The 22,854-nt window shown below is 39.2% G+C and overlaps 1 protein-coding gene across 1 annotated transcript in view; it reads right to left on the bottom strand.

Annotated features, from left to right (window-relative positions):
* Positions 1-15,638: 15,638 nt before the first annotated feature.
* The window catches only part of LOC120075458 (zinc finger CCCH domain-containing protein 1), a 19,163-nt gene continuing 11,947 nt past the window's right edge, over positions 15,639-22,854 (bottom strand). The window contains exon 6 of the transcript XR_005481338.1: positions 15,639-15,770. The gene's annotated coding sequence lies outside the window, so the exon portion shown is untranslated. The remainder of the gene's footprint in view (positions 15,771-22,854) is intronic.

Below are 22,854 nucleotides of genomic sequence, written 5' to 3' on the forward strand. Positions count from 1 at the left end.
ATACTTTTGTGTACAACATTAACCAAAATTTACCCACTTTTGAAACTTTAATTCAAACCCATTTGTCAAAATTGTAGCAATAAATAAATAAATAAATGAAATTTTCCATTTTCCACTCCAAGAGAGAATTTATATTAGAATTATTGGAAAAGGTGAAACAAGTGTGCATGGGGTTGATCAAATCTTTCATAGGAGTGTGTTAGCAGAACAAAAACTAGAAGGCATATAATTAATAAAATCTACATCAAATGAGGAAAAACATCCCAGATTATGGACCTTCAATTATTTTTTCCTATTATCGCCGCATGCCTAATTTTTATGTGGTTAAGAAGTTGTGCAAAAGCTAGAGTTTAGAATGGGTTTTACACTCCTACTTTTTTGTATATGGTACGTAAATTTTTTTTAAAAATTAATAATGAGAGAAATATCATTCCTACAATAAAACTATTGGTCCATGACATTTAAAATTGTCACGACGAATTAATTGAGAAAATTAATTATAATGTATTTGATAAATGGTGAGAGGAATTTGAATATGATTCAAATACAAATTATATGAATGTGATTCATGTAATTAAATATAAATATGATTGCTATTGAGTCGATTAAAATATTTGGATATGATCCAAATATCATTTATATGGATGAGATTCATATAAATGGATTTAATATAAATATGATTTATATTAAATGCCATGTATAGTTAAGAGAGAATAAAATCTATTATGTTATATTTGATACAATATATAATTATAGGCTATATGTTATATTTGATATAACATATAATGTATATATAATAAGGTAGTTATTATATATTTTATTTTATTAATTTATTTGAAATTAATAAAAGGGAAGGAGTAATAACTTCTTCCCATTATTCTCTCAATAACTAACTTGTGATAAAAGAAGTTGAGAGATCATCTTCTTCCTGAATTGACACAAAGAAGTTTTATCTGAAAGAGAAAGGTTCTCTGAAGAAAACTTCTCTCTCATCCTCTCCATCTCCTTCCCTCTTCCTAGGATTCAAGTAGGAGCCCACAACTCCTGCTTGAGTCTTTGAATCCCAAAAGAGAATACAGAGGGTTCTCGATTGTTAGTGTTCGTGCGTGAAGAAGGAGATCCACGAAGAAGGAGTTCTATTCGTGACTTGTACGAGGGAGTACTTGAAGAAAGGTTCTTCAAATGTGAGGTTTCTTGAAACTTATTTTCTTTGTAAAAGCATGCTATAATTTAACCATGAATGCATATCTATTTATATGTTTACTGTAAATTTTATATTCTATAATTAATGGAATTTGGACGATCCGCTTCCGCTCAAGAATCTCTTCGTGTCGAGTTTCCTTCAATTGGTATCAAAGCCAGGTTGGTTTATGATTCCAAATTCCATTCTTGTATTAAAATCGTTTACAGTACTTGTGGGTTTTATAATTTGCATTGCATTTATGTGATAAATGTGAAGGAACTCTATTTATAGATAACATTTGAGTGGAAGCGGATCGTCCAAATTCCATTGTGATTGAACACATACATATACAGCCATACAGAACAGATTATGCATAAAACTAAATTACAGCATGCTTTCAAAATAAAAACGAATGATTGTAGATTATACCTTTGAAAAACCGTTCTTCAAGTAAATCCCTCAATCATACTCGTTCACGAACACATCGAACCATGAACTCGTTCGAACAAGCAGCAAGCAGCAACTCAATCCTCGAACCAAACAAGACACTACCACTTGGTGACCTTGGTATTCTCGGTGTGACCTTGACTAATTTTGGTTAGAGGGGAAGTTTGGAGTTTGGAGGAGGAAGCCGATCAAGTAGGCACAAGGCGATCGTATAGCCAAACACTCTATTGTTTAGTGAAAATGAGACTATCGCATAGGCTCTCTGTTGGGATTGATGCCCTAAAGTCTCGTGTCCTGTAGTTTGTAAACAATTTGTACGAACACTTGTGATGTATATATAATATATGATATTTTACTTCACTTCTTGGTTTTGCTCAGTTGTTTGTTTTATTTGCTTTATCACAAACCAATAAACCCAAAATCCTTGGCTATCTGTATGTAACTTAAGCATGCATGTGGTGACATATAACTGGATCATGTCTTAAGTGATTACCAAAATGATCTGTAGTATATGGATATAGGAGGGAAACCTTATCCTAGTAATGCTACAGATGTGGCTCGCTTTGTGGAATGGTCACAAATGTTGTGACTTGTCACAGATGGTCTGATCTTGATCATTCATGTAGGAGACATATGAGCGAGGGCGTCCTATACAAAGAGTTTGTATAAGACTTGACCACAAAGTGATAATGTCTCGTTATATAACACCGTTTATGACAGAGACTTCACTTCACTAGGATGACTATAGGTAACATGGCCTCAATCCTGAGTGAATTGGGAACACCTGCCATTGAGGGTAGTCTTTTGATTTGTATGGGTGCGAGTGGTTAGGTCGCCGACTCAAACCTACCATTTTGGGGATTCACCTGATTTGGGAGCTGGGAACTCAGCTACACAAGATGAAATTCACTCCTTCCCCAAAGCAGGGGCAAGCTCCTTTAAGGGTTGATTCCAGGGCTTGAACGATGTGGTGCCACACACCTTCTCTTGGCTCGAGAGGTGTTCACACATAGTTGGACTATGTTATATTGTTCATTAGAGGAATCAATAGTCCTTAAGGAGTGAGATGTAACTACAGGGACAAAACGGTAAACTGGCCCAACTGTATTTATGAGCCTCTGTGAAGGGTCATCGTACTCATGATTGGTTATATCCGATAGACATAGAATATATCTATGATAAGAAGAGTTTAGTTGTTAGTCTTTAATGGAATATCTGGTAGTTAACGGATGGTGGATCTCGTGGCTAAAGAGTTGAATCAGCTATTCACGTACCGTTTGAGCTTCGAACCACAGGTCCATAAGGTCCCCTAGGTAGCTTGGATAAAGTCGAGAATCAGTTTTTGGGTCAGTTTGAAATGTTCAAATTGACAAGAGGGAGTTTGATTATATATGATATAATTGAATTGGTTAATCATATATGATATAATTGACTAAATGTATGAGATACATTATTTTGGAGGAAATTAGATATAAATATGATTTATATCAAATAGAAGAGAAATTACTATAGTAGATATATGATATCAAACTATAGGTTAAGAATATAATATGATTATATTCATTTATTAATTAATTGGTAGGTTATGTGATAATTGGTTGAAAATTTCTCTTGAATCGTACGTTAGTGGGAAAATCATTTTCGGTTATTGTAACTGAAAAACAAAATAAAAATTCGTTTCATTTTTGCCAGGAGTTCAAAAAAACCGCTCAAGGTGTGAAAACGTAACGATCGCTTAGTTGAGAGCCTATACAATAGTGATTTATCACCTTAACGATCGCACACCCCGCGTACTAAACGATCGGACACGTTCTCTAAACGATCGCTCAATTTCTCTAAATGATCGCTTAGCGCACTGTTTTTTTTTCCGAAACGGTCGCGTTCTAATTACTAGACGATCGCTTAGTAAAAGCTACACGATCATGTACCTTTCTCTAAACGTTAAGCATTCGACTATACGATAGTCTCCTACTATCTCCCATTTGCTCGTCGTTTTACACGATCCTTCTTTCCTCCTTCCTCTACCAATACCATCAAAGTCCACTCTTTGGATTTTCTCTCTGTGAATACCAAGAGCTCTAAGTGGTAGTGTTGTCCCAGTTGCTACTTGTTCGTGCGTTGTCGTTCATGTAGACGATCGTGCTGCTAGGCGACTGTTTGTTGGGCGATAAAGACCATAGAGGGTTACTTCCACTGGATTGAGTTCGAAGTGAAGACAATCTTCAACTGGTGCATATACTCAATTTATTGTATTTTATTTATCAAAGCATGCCTATAATTAGTGTGAAAATGCATATCTATTAGTTAGAATGTGTATCTGGTAATTCGGTCAAAATGAAATAAGAAAGATCCGAGCACGCTCACGGATACTCTTGTTTAAAAGTTCCTTCAATTGGTATCAGAGCTAGATTATGATATTCCAATTTCATTGAAGCAACGAATTGCATATACATTCGTGGTGGGTGCATATCTGCTCTATTTAATCATTAAATTATTTGTGGATGTGCGGATAAATGGAGTTTTCTAGGATGTTACCTCGGTTTGATTTAATTCTTTTGCATGTTCGGTTGATTGTAAAGGCCCCTCTGTTTTTAGGCACAATTATTTGTTATCGAGTCTGTAATTCAAAGTCAGTTTGTGTCTTGAGTCGTTCGTGAAGAAGTTCGGAGCAAGGGTTATTGTTCTTTGAGGAAGAAGACGATCAAGGGTTGATCGGGTCGTCTAGACGATGGGGTAAGAGATCGCTGAGTATTAGATGCTCGGGTATCGTTTAATACGCGCGCGCACTAGATGACCGTTTAGCTTAGTAAGCTTCGTTGCTTAGTAACTGACTAAATGATCGTGGAGTAACGCACGATAAATCGTTTACCTTTTGCCGCGTTAAGCGATCGCCTAAATGATCAGGCTTCGTAGCCTCGTTGTCGTCTAAGCGATCATTTAGCTTTTCACACTATCGTCTACTGTGCACTAAGCGATCATTTACCTGCAGTGTTTACTAAACAATGGAGTTCTCCTGGTAGTTCAAGACTTGTTTCGCCTATGAACTAGTTTGCTCAATGGAAAATGTAATAGATAGAGTTATTTCATTTCAGTTTTTGTAAAGGTTCATCCCGGTCCATTAATCTTTGGTTTATTACATGAGATATAATATTTTTTTTATATGTCATATGGTATGCACATATAGTAAATCCCACCTTAGGTGATGCATTAGTTATGCATTAGTCATGCATCATCTCTTTATTGTAATTGTTATAATTTAGAGAAGAATGTTGCACCATATAATATAAGAGTTATATTTATGCATACATAAAAAGCATTAACATGCATCATCTTTATATTATAATTTTTATAGTATAAGGGTGTATGGAAAGCATATTTGCTTGGTTATTACATGTGTATAAAAGTTATGTATTATAATGACCGGACATTACATGAAGCATGACACATAGGTTTCTTTATAAGCATTATAAACAACTAGTTGTGCACAATGTATTTTAGTTGTTTCTTTTTAAAGGTTAAAGAAAAATTATAACTAAAAGAAATAAGAAAGACATGCATGCTCACTTAGGTTTAATTCATGGTTTTAAAATGTTTAAAACATCGATGACATAGACCTAAGATCATGATTCGAATATGATTAGCAACCCTTAGGGTTTAATCTTTTAATCAGTTTAATAGGATTAAATTGACTAATAAAAGGTTAAAGTGTAGCAAATCTATCTATAAGGGACCTTTTGTCTAAGGCAGCCTCTGTCTAGGCTGGGGTATTTATGTTGACGGAAATGTAACACTCCTACCTGGGAACTTACCTGGAAATGTGAATTAGATAGATTTGATGCATGCATGCAAGTTAAGGACAGTCCATTAAAGTGTTTAAATGTGATTACTTGAACTTGTTCATTTATAGATAAAAGTTTTTTATGAACGGACTTAAAAAGATGACTTAGACTAAAATCAGTAGCTGGATTGTCTAAGTTAATGAACCCCTAGGTAGAATATTCAGTGGGAGGTACTTGCGGCATATGATGCTTCACTTAAACCTTTCATGTTTCTCTTATATAGTCCACACCGTGAGATCTACCCTCGGCCTCATGGCACCTTTGGCGTGTCCCCCTAAATGATGGTGTTTGGGTAGGTCAATATCATGGTGGATGGAGAAAGTGTTCATAGTAAGTGGGAGTAGGAAGTGCGACAGCATATCCCTCGATCTCCCTCGTTGGATTGATAAAGTTTTTGCACATCGCCTCAAGGCACCTTGGGAGTGTCCCCCTATAGGATGGCAGTTTTACGCATTTCTATATTTGATCTCCTGTAAGAGGATAAGGTTACTTAGTCTCTTGTCCTAATCTGCTTCTTCCCTACCATAGGCTCATTAGGACAGGACTCTGGCATCGAAAGCGAGGGATCACACTGTAACAACCCAAATTTGTACGCAAACATTATAGGAAATAAAATGTCAAATGTTAAGCAGGACGAAATTTTATTTAAAGGGGTGGTAAATGTAATACCCTAACCTTAATTTAGGAAGCAGGAAAACAAATAAAATATATAATTAAGAATGAAAAATATATAAATTTAATAGGAAAATCGGGTGGAAATTTAGAATTGGAAAAAATAGGAAATTTATTAATTATCCAAAAATAATGAATAAGGGGGCAGAATCAGGGAGGATTAATTAGAAGTTGGACGCTAGCTAATTCAGGAGACAATGGGCAGTAGATAACTTTTTGTTTGGGCACTGCTCATTGGAAGAATTGGAGGTGAATTAATTGCCCATATACTCTTAAAATTTGAAATAGTTAAAAAGAGGAAGTGGAATCCAAAAGCAATGAAGGCAACCACCGTGAAAACTAGCGAGATTGGACAGAAAATTGGAGAGAGCGAGAGTCGCGAGAGCCAAACCAGCGAGAACGCTGGAGAGAGCGAGATTCTGAGAACAAAGAGAGCGAGATTTGGATAGAAGCGTGGATTATGCGTTGAATTTGGCCACGATCTTATAGATATACATAGAGAACCCTAAAATTGAATACAAACAAAGGTTGAAGACGTAAGGCCAAACGTTAGACAAAATTAGGTGTCTTATTAAGAGAAATTCTTAAACCTAAGTAATTTTAAAGAAGACATTTGTAGGATGAGTTGTCACACTGAGAATAGCTGAAAACCACTATAAATAGGACCCTTTGCCTGAAGATTTAACCCATTCTCAAATAAACCTCAGTAACAAAGAATCGTATGAAAGAGTAAGTGTGAGTGAGGAAGTTCTGTGAGGTTAGAAGAGATAAAGCTCGGGTGAGGTGCTGCCCAAATTTCCTTCTAGTTTAAGAGGGAAAGCTCTACTGCTCAAACCATAAAGAATAATAAGGAATAATTAGGATCGCAGTCAAGGTAAGTAGTTTATCTCACCATATCTTTAAATATTCTATGGTAGTGTACCTTTATTATGTTGCATGATTATATTAATTGTTATATTGCATTACATGTTTAGAACACGTATCTCTACAAGGGACCCCATGCATTATGTTTGTTCACGATTACGTTAAAATCAAGTTTTAATTAGGTGTAAGTTATGCTTCCAGTCTAATCTTACGTTTATGTTAATGGTTGATGTTGGATGCAACTCTGACCCTACTAACTGCATGACTCACTAATCATCAGATGGGTTAGTTTCCGCTTAAGTCCTCATCTTCCTATCAGGGTGGGGAAATTTATGCTTCCAGGGCTGGCAGGGCATGTATGGTTGCACCCTTCCAGGCCTAATCTTACGTTATGTTTATGCTAGGGACTAGCAGGGTATGTATGGTTGCACCCCTCTAGTCCAGTATTACGTTTATGCTAATGGTTGATGTTGGATGTGACTCTGGCCTTACTAAATACATGACCCGCTAATCATCAGATCGGTTAGTTTTCACTTAGGTCCTTATCTTTCTATCAGGCCAGAGAGATTTATGTTGGAAGCATAACCGACCACCACATGTTATTATACGTTTTCGGTCCCAACCATATGTTTTCATGACATGTTGCTTGTGATTGTGCATTTGGTCACTACCCTACGTGAGAACTACTTACTGGGTATATTATATACTCATCCTATATTTTTATAGACTTTGTAGGTAAGGACACAGCGTAGAAGGCAGAATTGGACGTCGCTCAAATGGCCAACCATCAAACTCACTATTACAGGCATATGCATTTTGTACCACCACGCTAATGTTTTATGGATCCTGGTGTTTTGATAAATAAACTTTTTATAAAGTTTTTCTATCTAATTAATAAAATTTAGATATGTTCTTTGAAATTTTCACCAAAACTCATCTCATGATAGAAAAGTCTAAGTATGCATGTCGTAGCGGTCGGATCATAATGTGTAAGGATCCGGTCGTTACAGTTTGGTATCAGAGCATTTGGGCCAAATAGGGCCCATTGCATTTAGAAGAGTCGTGGTGTTTGATACCAACCTGTAACGACCGGATCCTTACATACTATGGTCCGACCGCTACGACATGCATGCTTAGACTTTTCTATATGAGATGATTTTGGACAAAAATCTCAAAAGAACATATCTAAGATTTTATTAATTAGGTAGAAAACTATATAAAAAGTTTATTTTACAAAACGCCAGGATCCATAAAACACTAGCGTAGTGATAGAAAATGCATATGCCTATAAAGTGAGTTTGATGGTTGGCTATTTGAGCGACGTCCAGTTCTGCCACCTACACTGTGTCCTTACCTACAAAGTCTGTAAAAATAGGATGAGATATAATATACCTAGTAAGTAGTTCTCAACATAGGGATGTGACCAAATGCACAATCACATGCAACATGTTCTGAAAACATATGATTGGGACCGAAAACATATAATAACATGTGGTGGTCGTTATGCATCTAACGTAAATTTCTACGCCCTGATAGTCATTTATCCATTTACTACAGACCATTTTGGTTATAACTCAAGACATGATCCACTTGTATGTCACAACAATACATGCTAGAGTCACATACAAATAACAAGGAATTTTATGTTTATCTGTTTGTGGTTACAAATGAAAACAAATAACCGAGAAAAAACACAAGATGTAAAGTAAATATCATATATAATAACACGTGTTCGTATATACTATTTACAAACTACATGACACGAGACTTTAGGGCATCAAACGACTATCGGGCTCGGCGGGGTGCCTCGGCGCCCAATTTTTTACCGCAAACTTTCAGCGGGCGAAAAATTTGAAAATGGACCTAGGGGTTCAGAACAATGAGAAAAAGTTGTGCACGCAGACGGTTTTGGGAACGGAGCTCGTTTCATGCACCAAACGGTATCGGGCCCGGCGGGGGTGCCCCGAGGCCCAATTTTTGTGCACGAACTTTCCGGTACGCGAAAATTTAAAAACCAACCAAGGGGTTAAGAACGATGAGAAAAAGTCGTGGCGCACAGATGGTTTCGGGAACGGAGCTCGTCTGGTACCCCAAACGGCTATCGTGCCCCGCGGGGGTGCCTTAGGGCCCAATTTTTGTGCGCGAACTTTCTGGTAGACAGAATATTTGAAAAGAGATCCAGGGGTTCAAGAACGATGAGAAAAGCAGTGCGCGCAGAAGGTTTTTGGAACGAGAGCTCGTTTGGTGCCCAAAAACGACTATCGGCTCGGTGGAGGTGCCTCGGGACCTAATTTTTGTGCGCGAACTCTCTGGCAGGCAAAAATTTGAAAATGGACCCACAGGTTCAAAACGATTAGAAAAAGCTGGATGCTAGAGGTATTGGGAACGGAGCTCGTTTGCTGCTCCAAATGGCTATCGAGCTCGGCGGGGGTGCCTAGGAGCCCAATTTTTTGTTGCGCAAAATCTCCGGTGGGCGAAAATTTGAAAAACCGACCTTGGGATTCAGAACGATGAGAAAAAGCCGTGCGCATAGACGGTTTTGGGGAACGGTGCTCGTTCGGTACCCGAAACAGCTATCGGGCCCGACGAGGGTGCGATGGGCCCAATTTTTGTGCGCAAATTTTTCGGCAGGCAAAAATTTGAAAAACGAACCCGGGGATTCAGAATGATGAGAAAAATGTCGTGCACGCAGACGATTTTAGGAACGGAGTTTCGTTTGGTAACCCAAAACACCTATTGTGCACCGAGGCCCAATTTTTGTGCGCGAACTTTTTGGCGGGCGAAAAATTTGAAAACGGACCCTGGGATTTAGAATAATGAAAAAAAGCCGTTCGCAGACGGTTTTGGAACGGAGCTCATTTGGAACCCCAAACGGCTATTGGGCCCAGTGGGGTGCCCTGGGGCCCAATTTTTGTGCGCAAACATTCGGGCGGGTGAAAATTTGAAAACGGAACAAGGGGTTCAGAACGATAGAAAAAGTCGTGCGCGTAGACGGTTTTGGTAACGAAACTCGTTTCATGCGCTAAACGGCTATCAGGGCCGCAAGTATTCCCCATGGCCCAATTTTTGTTCACAAATTTTCCGGCGGGAGAAAAATCTCAAAAGATACCCAGGGGTTCAGAAACGATGAGAAAAAGTCGTGCGCAGAGGGTTTTTGGGAACGGAGCTCGTTTGGTGCCTTAAATGGCTATCGGGTCCGATGGAGGTGCCACATGGCCCAATTTTTTGTGTGCGAACTTTCCGGTGGGTGAAAATTTGAAAACGAACCTAGGGATTCAGAACGATCAGAAAAAGTCGTGCGCAGAATGGTTTTGGGAACGGAGCTTGTTTGGTGTCCCAAACGGTTATCAGTCCCCGGCGAGGGGCCCTGGGGCCCAATTTTTGTGCGCAAACATTAATGGCGAGCAAAAAATTTGAAAACGGACCGAGCGTTCAGAACGATGAGAAAAATCGTGCGCGCAGGCGATTTTAGGAATGGAGCTCGTTTGTGCCCTAAAATGGCTATCGGGCCGACAGGGGTACCCGGGGCCCAATTTTTGTACGCAAACTTTCCGGCAGGCATTTTAAAACGAACCCAGGGTTTCAGAACGATGAGAAAACGCGCGTTCGCACAAACAGTTTTGGGAACAGAGATTGTTTTTGTATCCAAAAACGGCTATCGGGTTCGTCAAGGGTGCCCCGGCAACCAATTTTTTGTGCGCGAACTTTCTGGCGGGCGAAAAACTAAAAACGGACCCAAGGGTTCAGAACGATAAGAAAATTCTTCCCGTAAACGGTTTTGATAATGAAGCTGCGTTTGGCGCCCAAACGGATATCGGCCCCGCGGGGTGCCCCGGGGCCAATTGTTATGCGCAAACTTTCCAACAGGAAAAAATTTAAAAAAACAGACCTAGGGGTTCAGAACGTTAAGGAAAAGTCGTGATGCGTAGATAGTTTTTGGGAAACAGAGCTCTGTTTGGTGCTCCAAGCGGCTAATCGGGCCCGGCGGGGTACCACGGGCCCAATTTTTATGCGCGAACTTTCGGCAAGCGAAAATTTTAGAAATGACCCAAAGGTTCAGAACGATGAGAAAAGGTCGTACGCACAGACGGTTTTGGAACGAAGCTCGTTTGGTGCCCCAAACGGCTATCGGGTCCAGCGGGGGTGCCCGGGGACCAATTTTTTGTGCGCGAACCATTCGGCAAGTGAAAACTTGAAAACGAACCCATGGGTTCCGAAACAATGAGAAAAAGCCGTACGCGCAGCAGTTTTGGAAACGGAAGCTCGTTTGGTGCTCAAAACGACTATCAGGTCCGGCAAGGTGCCACGGGCCCAATTTTGTGCGCGAACTTTCCGGTGGGCGAAAATTTTGGAAACGAACCCAGGGGTTAAGAACGATCAGAAAAAAGTCCGTGCGCACAAACAATTTTGGAAACGAGCTCGTTTGGTGCCCCAAAGGCTATCGGGCCTCTGCGGGGTTGCCCTCGGGCCAAATTTCTGTGCACAACATTCTGGCAGGCGAAAATTTGAAAACGGAACTGAGGGGTTCAGAACGATGAGAAAAATTCGTGCGCACAGACGGTTTTGTTGGAACGAATTATCGTTTTTTTTGTTTATTTAATGCAAAAATCGATCTAACTTTAGTGTTGTTTACCTATTATGCATGTGATGTAATAATGTTGTTGATTATGTTGTGCATATAGGTATTCCATATAGTTTTAAAAACCCCACCATAAGGAAAAGCATGTGACATGCGTTTGTTATATGTTATAAGTGTTTATAAAATATATACTTATGCATGCTTAGTTTTAATAATAAGTGTTATGAATGAATTCAAAGTGGTATGAAATATTTCATAAGTTTTTATTGATGATTATTCAAGGTATGGTCATATTTACCTAATGCATCACAAGTCTAATTTTTTTTGAAAAGTTCAAAGAATATAAGGTTGAGGTTGAGAACCAGTTAGTAAAACAATTAAAACACTACGATCAGATCGAGGTGGGGAGTACATGGACTTAAGATTCAAGGACTATATGATAGAACAAGGAATCAAATCACAACTCTCTGCACCTAATATGCCTCAGCAGAACGGTGTTTGAAAGAAAAAACAGAACCTTGTTGGACATGGTTCGCTCAATGATGAGCTTTGCTAAGTTACTTGATTCCTTTTGGGGACATGCATTAGAGACTGCTGCCTATATTTTGAATAACGTTCCCTTTAAAAGTATATCAAAAACGCCGTATGGGCTATGGAAAGGACGTAAAGGCAGTTTACGTCACTTTAGAATTTGGGGATGCCCGACACACGTGTTGGTGCAAAATCCTAAAAAATTGAAACGTCGTTCAAAACTATGCCTATTTGTAGGTTATCCAAAAGAAACAAAAGGTGGTCTATTTTACAATCCTCAAGAGAATAAAGTATTTGTATCGACAAATGCCACATTCTTAGAGGAAGACCACATATGAAGTCAAACACCTCACAGTAGACTAGTATTGAATGAAATTTCCAAAGACGCTACAGATAGAGCTAGTTCATCGACTAAAGTAGTAGATAAAACTAATACATCTGGTCAGTCAACATCCTTCTCAAGAGTTGAGAATGCCTCAACGTAGTGGGAGGGTTGTTCATCAGCCTGACCGTTACTTGGGTTTAACAGAAACACAAGTCGTCATACCTGATGACGGCATAGAGTCCATCGACCTATAAACAGGCGATGAAAGATGTGGACCGTGATCAGTAGGTCAAAGCCATGGACCTCAAAATGGAACTATGTACTTCAATTCTGTTTGGGAACTTAGATCAACCGAATGATGTAAAACCAATTGGTTGTAAGTGGATCTACAAGAGAAAACAGACCAAGCCGGTAAAGTACAAACTTTTAAGACTCGACTTGTGGAAAAGGGTTATACCCAGAGAGAGGGAGTGGACTATGAAGAAACTCTCTCTCCCGTTGTCATGCTAAAGTCGATTGAATACTCTATATCATTGTCACCTTTTATGACTATGAAATTTGGCAGATGGATGTCAATACAGCCTTTCTAAACGGCGATCTTGAGGAAAGTATCTATATGGCTCAACCAGAGAGGTTTATTGCACAGGGTCAAGAACAAAAGGTTTGTAAGCTTCAAAAATCCATTTATGGGTTGAAACAAGCTTCTAGATCTTGGAAATATAGATTTGATATTGTGATCAAATATTATGGCTTTGAAGTCGAGGGGAGCATGCGAGTCGGATCCGGGCTTAGGTCGGGTCTGGGAGCACCCTTCTTGGGTCTGGGAGTAAAACCGGGTCTGTGAACATTTTTTTCTTCAGTTTGAAGTCGTCCTCTTTCCCGGAACCGAGCAATTATAACCTAATTTCAACTCTAATGACTCTAACAAATTTACAGACCATTTTTTCACACATTAATGCTCATAAACATGTGAGCAATTACAAATTAATACTACAAAAAAAACTTAATTTAATTGCCAAAACCTAAAAACCATTTTAGTTTTCAATCTCATTTTTATCTAATAAATTGATACCCACCACATGCAATTGAGTAAAATTATAACATGCTCTGATACCACATGATGGAAAAGTCGGTATGCACAGCGAAATAAAGAATCAATTCTAATCTAATTGCCCAAATTAAAATGCAACCCTAAATAAATTAATTAGGGTTATTTTGAAATAATACCTTTGAAGCTCCCAAAACTCCTCTATTGCCGCTCAAACACGAACCGGACAACCACTAGAGCTGACCTATATCCTCTGGACTCAGAACCGGGTTGTGGGACCCGATGGATGAAGAACCTGAGAGAGAGAACAAAATGGAAATGTAGAAGGGATTTTGGGTTGGGTTTGTAACAACCCGACCCCCTGGATTTAAGTTAGGCCTCACATGCATGCATGGAACTTAAAATGACACTCTGTTATGGTAAATAAATGCTAATTAAATAAGGTAAATTTAAAAGACTTTGCATTTAATTTCAAATATTAAAAACAACGGTAAAGTACCCATAAATCATAAATGATAAATAATAAATCTGGAAGCGATTCTAAATAGTAAGTTTTAAACACCAACACTGAAAGCTAAGAAAAACATGAAAAGAAGTTTAAATCTCATGAGCGGAAGCATAAAACTGGTCCCAGTGGCTCGTTCACGAATTTTGCTTGTCATTCGTCGACACGTCCTACTCTTACCTCAACTTGGTCAAAAAACGCAAAACAAAATCTCCTTAGAACTTCTTTAGCACACTTGAATCAACCTAAAGTTATGGCTTGGTCCAAGACAAATTCCAATACTCGATTTAATTAGCCAATCGATCTTCACTAATTTTCTGAAAAATAAATGGTATCTAGCTTGATGGTCATGCCTAAAAACTTCCAAACCTTGAATCCAAGGTTTTCCTCAAAATTCCGGCAAAGATCGGGGCAATGGCGGTCGACGACGCGTTGACTTGTGGCTGCCATAGATAGGCAACGTGTGTTGCTATAAAACGGCATAAATTGTTTAGGCAAGCAGCTGGTAGTGAGGGTCTTGCATGAGGAAAGTTTGCAAGAGTGGGAGAGAAGGGGAATTTCTAGTTTACAGATTTTATTCAGCAACGATTACGAACAAACCAGACTTCAAACAACAATCCAACCGTTCAAAATGAAACTTTATATGTCTCGGACAGGCTGACCAATGTGAGCACGATCGAACGGTTCAAACTCTGGCAATCGATAATTTTGTGAAAGCTAACGCTGAAAAACCGAATTGCTTTCTCTCCCAATTTTTGACCTCTTTTCACTCTCATTTAATTTCGGGAAAAAAAAATCTCAATTCTTTTATTTTTTCCAAATTTTGAAAAGATAAATAAAATATTTTATCACAATATCTTCAAAATCTCCAAAGATTCTATTAAATTTAGAAAATTAACTAACTTTTCAAATTATTCTAATTTAGGCTTCAAAAACCAAAATTAAAGGGCATAGGATCCATCAATTTGATACAAATTAAATCCTTCCAAATATTTAAATCAATTCAAAACCACATGAAATTAATTATCTCTTTTATTTTTATTATTATTTTTTTTAAGTTGGCCCTAAAATCCAAAATCAAAGGGAAGCAAAATTCAATATTTTCAAGATAATCAGTTCGAATATCTAATCAATTCAATTCAATTTAATCTAATAAAAGTTTTCAATTATTTCAATTTAACTCAATTTTCAAATGAAAGGGAAATTTAAACTCAATAATTTTAGATAATTAACTTAAATTCTCATGAAATTCGGGATGTTACATTCTTTCCTCCTTAGGAAACTTTCGCCCTCGAAAGTTCACGTCCTTAAAGGCTCGTGATACTTAGTTCTTATCTCATCCTCATGCTTCCAAATTGCTTCTTTAGACCGATAAAAAGAACTTTTAATTAGCACTAACTCCATGTTTCAAAAAGTCTTCACCTCTTACCATGAATTATATAACTTATCTGAGATAATATCATGTTACTCTTTAATCTTAAAATAAACACATAACACCATTTAGACCCTCCTAGCACGAGTCCGAAATTCTCATTAAAATGAGGCTCTTAAAGTCTCCAAAAAAAATACATCACCATAACCTCATAATAGCTGTAACCATTACCTAATGTCAGTTTCTAAGATAAAGACCTTCATGATTGCATATATCTTTATTGAGAATGTTCACACTCCATAGATGGGTCACCTCACTGTCCTGCAACAGAAAATATATCTCTCGTGGCATCTTAAATCTAAGATTCAGAATTCGGATTCGACATCAAATTGCCCTGACAATCCCCTGCAACCGAGATACACTATCATATTCAATTCGTAAAAGTTGATACAAAGTCGCGTGAATCATCTTTCTTTCCTAATAAACAAAGTTCATGTGCTCCAGAAAAAAACATTAAGGCACATATTTACTTTGCTAAATGGTTCTTGTATAAGTGACTTAGGCTATTCCAACTCTGCTAGAGTCCTTCTATGAGGAGCCTTAAGGATAGGAGTTGCTCTCAACTCAAGTTCATCTCTAGTGCTAGGGGTCATTGTGGGAGATCAAATTTACTCAACCTTAATACTCATATAGCTTGTTTCTTACTTGGAGCTAGATTACTTTCAACTTCAAAAAAAAATCGATGGCTTCATTAATTCCGATAATGAGGGATCTGTTACTGGGCCACAAGGACTTTCTAGACTTACGTAGTAAGTCAGCCTACAGAACCCAAAACATAGGCTCTGATACCAACTGTAACGACCCGACCCCCTAAGACTTAAGTTAGGTCGTTACTAAACACATACATACGTGGAACTTAAAACGACACTCTGTTATAGTAAAATAAATGCTAATTAAATAAAGTAAATTTAAAAGACTTTGGATTTAATTTCAAATATTAAAAACAACAATAAGGTACCCGTAAATCTTAAATGATAATAAATAAATCTTGAAGCGATTCTAAATAGTAAGTTTTAAACATCAACACTGAAAGCCAAGAAAAATATGAAAAGAAGTTTAAATCTCATGAGCGGAAGCATAAAACTGGTCCCAGTGACTCGTTCACGAATTCCAATTTTCATTCGTCCGTACGTCTCTACTCTTACCTCAACTTGGTAAAAAAATGCAAAACAAAATCTCCTTAGAACTTCTTTAGCACACTTGAATCAACCAAAAGTTGTTGCTTGGTCCAAGACAAATTCCAATACTCAATTTAATTAGGCAATCGATCTTCACCAATTTTCTGCAAACCAAAATGGTATCTAACTTGATGGTCAATACCTCAAAACTTTCAAACCTTGAATCTAAGGTTTTCCTCAAAATTCCGACAAAGATCGAGACAATGGCGGCCAACGGCGGGTTGACTCATGTCTGCCATAGATAGACAACGTGTGTTGCTGTTGGACGGCATAAATTGTTTAGGCTAGCAGCTAATAGTGAGGGTCTTACATAAGGAGGGTTTGAGAGAGTAGGAGAGAAGGAGAATTTATTCAGCAGCGATTACAAACAAACCAGAGTTTCAAACAACAATTCAACCATTCAAAATGAAACTATATATGTCTTGGACAGACTGACCAAATTTTAGCACGATCCAACGGTTCAAACTCTGACAATCGATAATTTTATGGAAGTTGTCGCTGAAAAACCGAATTGCTTTCTCCCCTAATTTTTGACCTCTTTTCACTCTCATTTAATTTTGAAAAAAAAATCTCAATTCTTTTATTTTTTCCAAATTTTGAAAAAAACAAAATATTTTATCACAATATCTTCAAACTCTCCAAAGATTCTATTAAATTTAGAAATCAATTAACTTTCAAATTATCTTAATTTAGGCTTCAAATTCCAAAATTAAAGGGCATAAAATGCATCAATTTAATACAAATTAAATCCTTCTAAATATTTAAATCAATTCAAAACCACATGAAATTAATTATCTCTTTTATTTTTATTTATTTATTTTTTTAAGTTGGCCCTAAAATCCAAAATCAAAGGGAAGCAAAATTCAATATTTTCAAGATAATCAGTTCAATTATCTAATCAATTTCAATTAAATTCAATTTAACCAATAAAAGTTTTTCAATTATTTCAATTTAATCTCAATTTTCCAAAGGAAAGAAAAATTTAAATGCAATAATTTTATATAATTAACTTAAATTTTCCTGAAATTTGGGATGTCGAGTTTTTTATTTAGCCCAATTTTAGAAAACTATATTGGTAAAAAGTCCAAAAGTCTTTAATCCAAAATCACAAGGCCATATTTATAGAAAAGAGTCATGCAAAATTGCATGAAAAAACTTCATAAAATCCCAACACCTAAAATAGTCAACACCCAGCTCACTATTTTGTTAGTGGAATTATCCAACAAAAGTTTGGATTTTCCCACTAACTTTAGTCAAAGTGCAAAATAGTCATTTGGTCAAAGTCAAAATTGACCAAAGAGTCAACATTTTGACTTTTATTGATTTGGTCACTTTTAAATATTAAAGCTGTATCTCTAAACTGAAAAAATTGACGCATTATATCACATATACTTGTCGGTTTCTCTCTCTTCACCTAATTCGAACAATTCTAATTATTCTATCATATTGTTCTAAGTTTATTCCATATGAGCTAGTAGGGAAACTTAATGGACCTGTAGATCATGGGATCCAACGATCCGAGATTAGTTGGCTAAACTCTTTAGATGGAGCTAATCAACATTCGTTAACTCATGGGTCATTCCACTATAATCTCGTAGTTGCACTCCCCTCACTATAGATATATTTGTGTCCATATGATATAACCATGATTAGTAAGTTAATCCTTCACATGTTGTTCGTAATCTCGGTTGGGTCATAAAAACCATTTTACCCCCGAGACTACATATTATTCCTTAAGTTCCACTGATCTTCTAATGAACAATTGATTTAAGGTCCAACATATAAATCGAACCCCACTCGGGCTTATGAGAGGGTGGGCCCCTTATTCAAAACCTGGATTTAGTACTAAAGGGAACAACCTATCTACTATCCCTATAATGGGTAGGAGTGAATTTCGTCTTACACCCTATATTCCCAACTATCCACCTGATCTTACCTCTGAAATGGGAGGCTTAATGGGCCAGTGATAATGAGCTGCCTTCACCTATGCAGATCTAAAGATAATTTCCAGTGAACAGGAGTTCATAGTTAGCTCAAGATTAAGATTAAGTAACCTAGGTCATCAATTAACGAAATAATCAATTTTATACATTAAACGGCATTTAGAACGTAAAAGTGACTATTTCATGGTTCAGTCTTATCTAAACTATTTACATAGAATGCCCCAATTTTCATATCTTCACATGAACAGTTTAGGACATCGTTTGTACTAACTACCAAATGGGCCGCATCCATAATGTCCCCAGAATAAGGCGTCCAACCTTATTTATATACTATAAACCATTTTGGCTATATATATTTGAACTTGATCCACATTCATGTCACTGAATAAAGTTCAAACTTAAACTTAATAACCTTGGAACCTTAGATTATTGGATTCATGAATATAATTTAAATTTACTAAAGATTTTCAATAACAGTTTTATTGAACAAAAATATGATATTACAAATTACGAGTTTTAGGACATAAAATCCAACACGTTTGGTGCCCCAAACGGATATCGGGCCCGGCGAAAGTGTCCTAGGACCCAATTTTTGTGTGCAAACTTTCCGACAGGCGAAAATTTGAAAACGGACCCAGGGGTTCAAAATGATGAGAAAAAGCTGTGCGTGCAAACGATTTTAGGAACGGAGCTTGTTTCGACTACCGAACGGCTATCGGGCCCAACAGGGGTGCCCCAAGACAATTTTTGTGTGCAAACTTTCTGGCGGGCGAAAATTTGAAAACGGACCAAGGGGTTCAAAATGATGAGAAAAAGGCGTGCGCAGACGGTTTTGGGAACGAAGCTCGTTTGGTGCTCCAAACGACTATCAGGCCCGGCGGGGGTGCCTCGAGACAAATTTTGTGTGCGAACCTTCCGGCGGGCGAAAATTTGAAAACGAACCAAGGGGTTCAGAAAGATGAGAAAAAGTCGTGCGCGCAAACGATTTTGGGAACGGAGCTCATTTGGTGCCCCAAAACAACTATCGGGCCCAGCAAGGGTGCCCCGAGGCACAAGTTTTGTGTGCGAACTTTCTGGGGAACGAAAATCTAAAAACGGACCCAAGGATTCAGAACGATGAGAAAAAGTCGTGCGCGCCGACGATTTTGGGAACGGAGCTCGTTTGGTACCCCAAATGACTATCGGACCCGTCAGGGGTGCCTGGGAGCCCAATTTTTGTGCGCGAACTTTTTTGCGAGCGAAAATTTGAAAACGGACACAGGGGTTCAAAACGATGAGAAAAGCCATGCATTCAAACGGTTTTAGGAACGAAACTCGTTTGGTGCTCCAAACGGCTAACGGGTCCGACGGGTATGCCCCGAGGCACAATTTTTGTTTGTAAACTTTTCGAGGAGCAAAAATTTGAAAACGGACCCAGGGGTTCAAAACGATGAGAAAAAGCCATGTTCGCAGACGGTTTTGAAAACGAAGCTCGTTTGATGTCCCAAATGGCTATCGGGCCCGACGGGAGAGCCCTGGGGCACAATTTTTGTGCATGAACTTTCCCACGGGCGAAAATTTGAAAATGGATCCAGGGTTCAGAACGATGAGAAAAAGTCGTGCGCGTAGACGATTTTGGGAACGGAGCTCGATTGAAGCCCCAAACTGCTATCGGGACCAATGGGGGTGCTTGGAGGACAATTTTTGTGGGCGAACATTCTGACGAGCAAAAATTCTAAAACAGACCCGGGCCCGCCAAGGGTGCCCTGGGCCTAATTTTTGTGCACAAAATTTTCGGTGGGCGAAATTTTGAAAACGGACCCAGGGGTCCAGAACGATGAGAAAAAGTCGTGCGCACACAAGGTAAGGAAAGGAGCTCGTTTGGTGCCCAAAACGGCCATCGGACCCCGCGGGAGAGCCCTGGAACCAAATTTTTTTCAACGAACTTTCTGGGGCTCGAAAATTTGAAAACGGACCTAAGGGTTCAGAACGATGAGAAAAAGTCGTGCGCAAACGGTTTTGGGAACGAAGCTCGATTGAAGCCCCAAACGGCTATCGGGCCTAGCGAGGGTGCCTTGAGCCCAATTTTTGTGTGCGAACTTTTCGGCTTGCAAAAATTTGAAAACAAACCCAGGGATGCAAAACAATGAGAAAAAGTCGTGCGCACAGACGATTTGGGAACAGAGCGCGATTATCAGGCCTGGGGGTGCCCCGGGCCCAATTTTTGTGCGCGAACTTTCGGCATGCGAAAATTTAAAACGGACAGGTTCAGACGATGAGAAAAAGCGTGCGCTAGACGGTTTTGGAACAAAGCTCGTTTGGTGCCCCAAACGGCTATCGGATCAATGGGGGTGCCCCAAGACACAATTTTGTGTGCGAACTTTCCCGGGTGAAAATTTAAAAACGGACCCAAGGCTCCAGAACGATAAGAAAAGGCGTGCGCGCAGACGGTTTTGGGAACGAGCATGATTGAAGCCTCAAACGACTATCGGGCTGGCGGAGGTGCTCGGTGCCAATTTTTGTGCGCGAACTTTCCATGGCGAAAATTTAAAAAACAGACCCAGGGATTCAGAACGATAAAAAAAAGTCGTGCGCTAGACGTTTTTGGGAACAAAGCTCGTTTGGTACCCCAAAGACATCGGGCCCGACGAGGGTTCCTGAGACAATTTTTGTGCGCGAAATTTTCGCAAGCGAAAATTTGAAAACGACCAGGGGTTCAGAACGAAGAGAAAAAGCCGTGCGCACACACAATTTTGGGAACGAAGCTCGTTTGGTGCCCAAATGGCTATCGGGCCCATGGGGGTGAACGGGCCCAATTTTTGTGTAAGAACTTTCGACGGACGAAAATTTGAAAACGAACCAAGGGGTTCAGAATGATGAGAAAAATTCGTGCCCGTAGATGATTTTTGAAAGAGCTCGTTTGGTGCCCCAAACAGCTATCGAGCCTTTCAGGGTGCCTCAGGAGCCAATTTTTGTGCACGAACTTTCCGGCGAGCGAAAATTTGAAAACGAACCAGGGGTCCAGAACGATGAAAAAAAATTTGAAAACGACTATCCAGCCTGACGGGGGTGCCTCGAGCACAAATTTTTGTGTGCGAACTTTTTGTGGACGAAAATTTGAAAACAAACCCAGGGTTTCAAACGATAGAAAAAGCATCCGCACAACAGTTTTGGGAAAGGAGCTCGTTGGTGCGCCAAAAGTCTATCGGACCCCGCGGGGGTGCCCCGGGAATAATTTTTGTGCGCGAACTTTCTGACGGACGAAATTTTGAAAACAGACCAATGGGTTCAGAACGATAAGAAAAAGCCTTGAGCGCAGACGGTTTTGGGAACGGAACTCGTTTGGTTGCCCAAAAGACTATTGGGCCCGACGGGGGTTTCCTAGGGCCTAAATTTTTTGCGCGAACTATCCTGTGGGCGAAAATTTGAAAACGGATCCAGGGGTTAAGAACGATGAGAAAAACCAAGCGTGTAGACGGTTTTGGGAACGGAGCTCGTTTATTGCCCCAAACGACTATCGGGTCCGCAGAGGTGCCTCGAGGCACAATTTTTGTGTGCGAACTTTTCGGCAGGTGAAACTTTGAAAACGGACTCAAGGGTTCAAACGGTTTTAAAAACCGTGCGCGTAGACAATTTTGGGAACGGAGCTCGTTTGTTGCCCCAAACGGCTATCGAGCCGACGGGGGTGCCTCGAGACACAATTTTTGTGTGCGAACTTCCTGACGGGCGAAAACTTGAAAACGGACCCAGGGGTTCAGAACGATGAGAAAAAGTCGTGCGCAGATGGCTTTGGGAACGGAGCTCGTTTGGTGCCCAAATGGCTATCGGGCACAGCGGGAGTACCCCCAGGCCCAATTTTTGTGCGCGAACTTTCCGGCGGGAGAAAATTTGAAAACGGACCCAGAGATTTAGAACAATAAGAAAAATTCGTGGACATACGATTTTGGGAACGGAGGTGTTTTGGGACCCAATTTTTCTGCGCAAACTTTCCAGCTGACGGAAATTTGAAAACGGACCCAGGGGTTCAGAACGATGAGAAAATTTCGTGCGCGTAGACGATTTTGGGAACAGAGCTCGTTTGGTACCCCAAACGCCTATCGGGCTCGACGAGGGTGCCCCGAGGCCCAATTTTTGTGCGCGAACTTTCTGGCGAGTAAAAATTTGAAAACAGACCAGGGGTTCAAAAAGATGAGAAAAAGTCATGCGCGTAGACGATTTTGGAAACAAAGCTCGTTTGGTGCCCCAAACGACTACTGGGACCAACAAGGGTGCTCGGGGCCCAATTATTGTGCACAAACTTTCTAACGGGCAAAAATTTGAAAATGGACC

The sequence above is a fragment of the Benincasa hispida genome, chromosome 4, assembly GCF_009727055.1.
Source record: "Benincasa hispida cultivar B227 chromosome 4, ASM972705v1, whole genome shotgun sequence".
In the NCBI taxonomy this organism is placed as follows: Eukaryota; Viridiplantae; Streptophyta; class Magnoliopsida; order Cucurbitales; family Cucurbitaceae; genus Benincasa; species Benincasa hispida.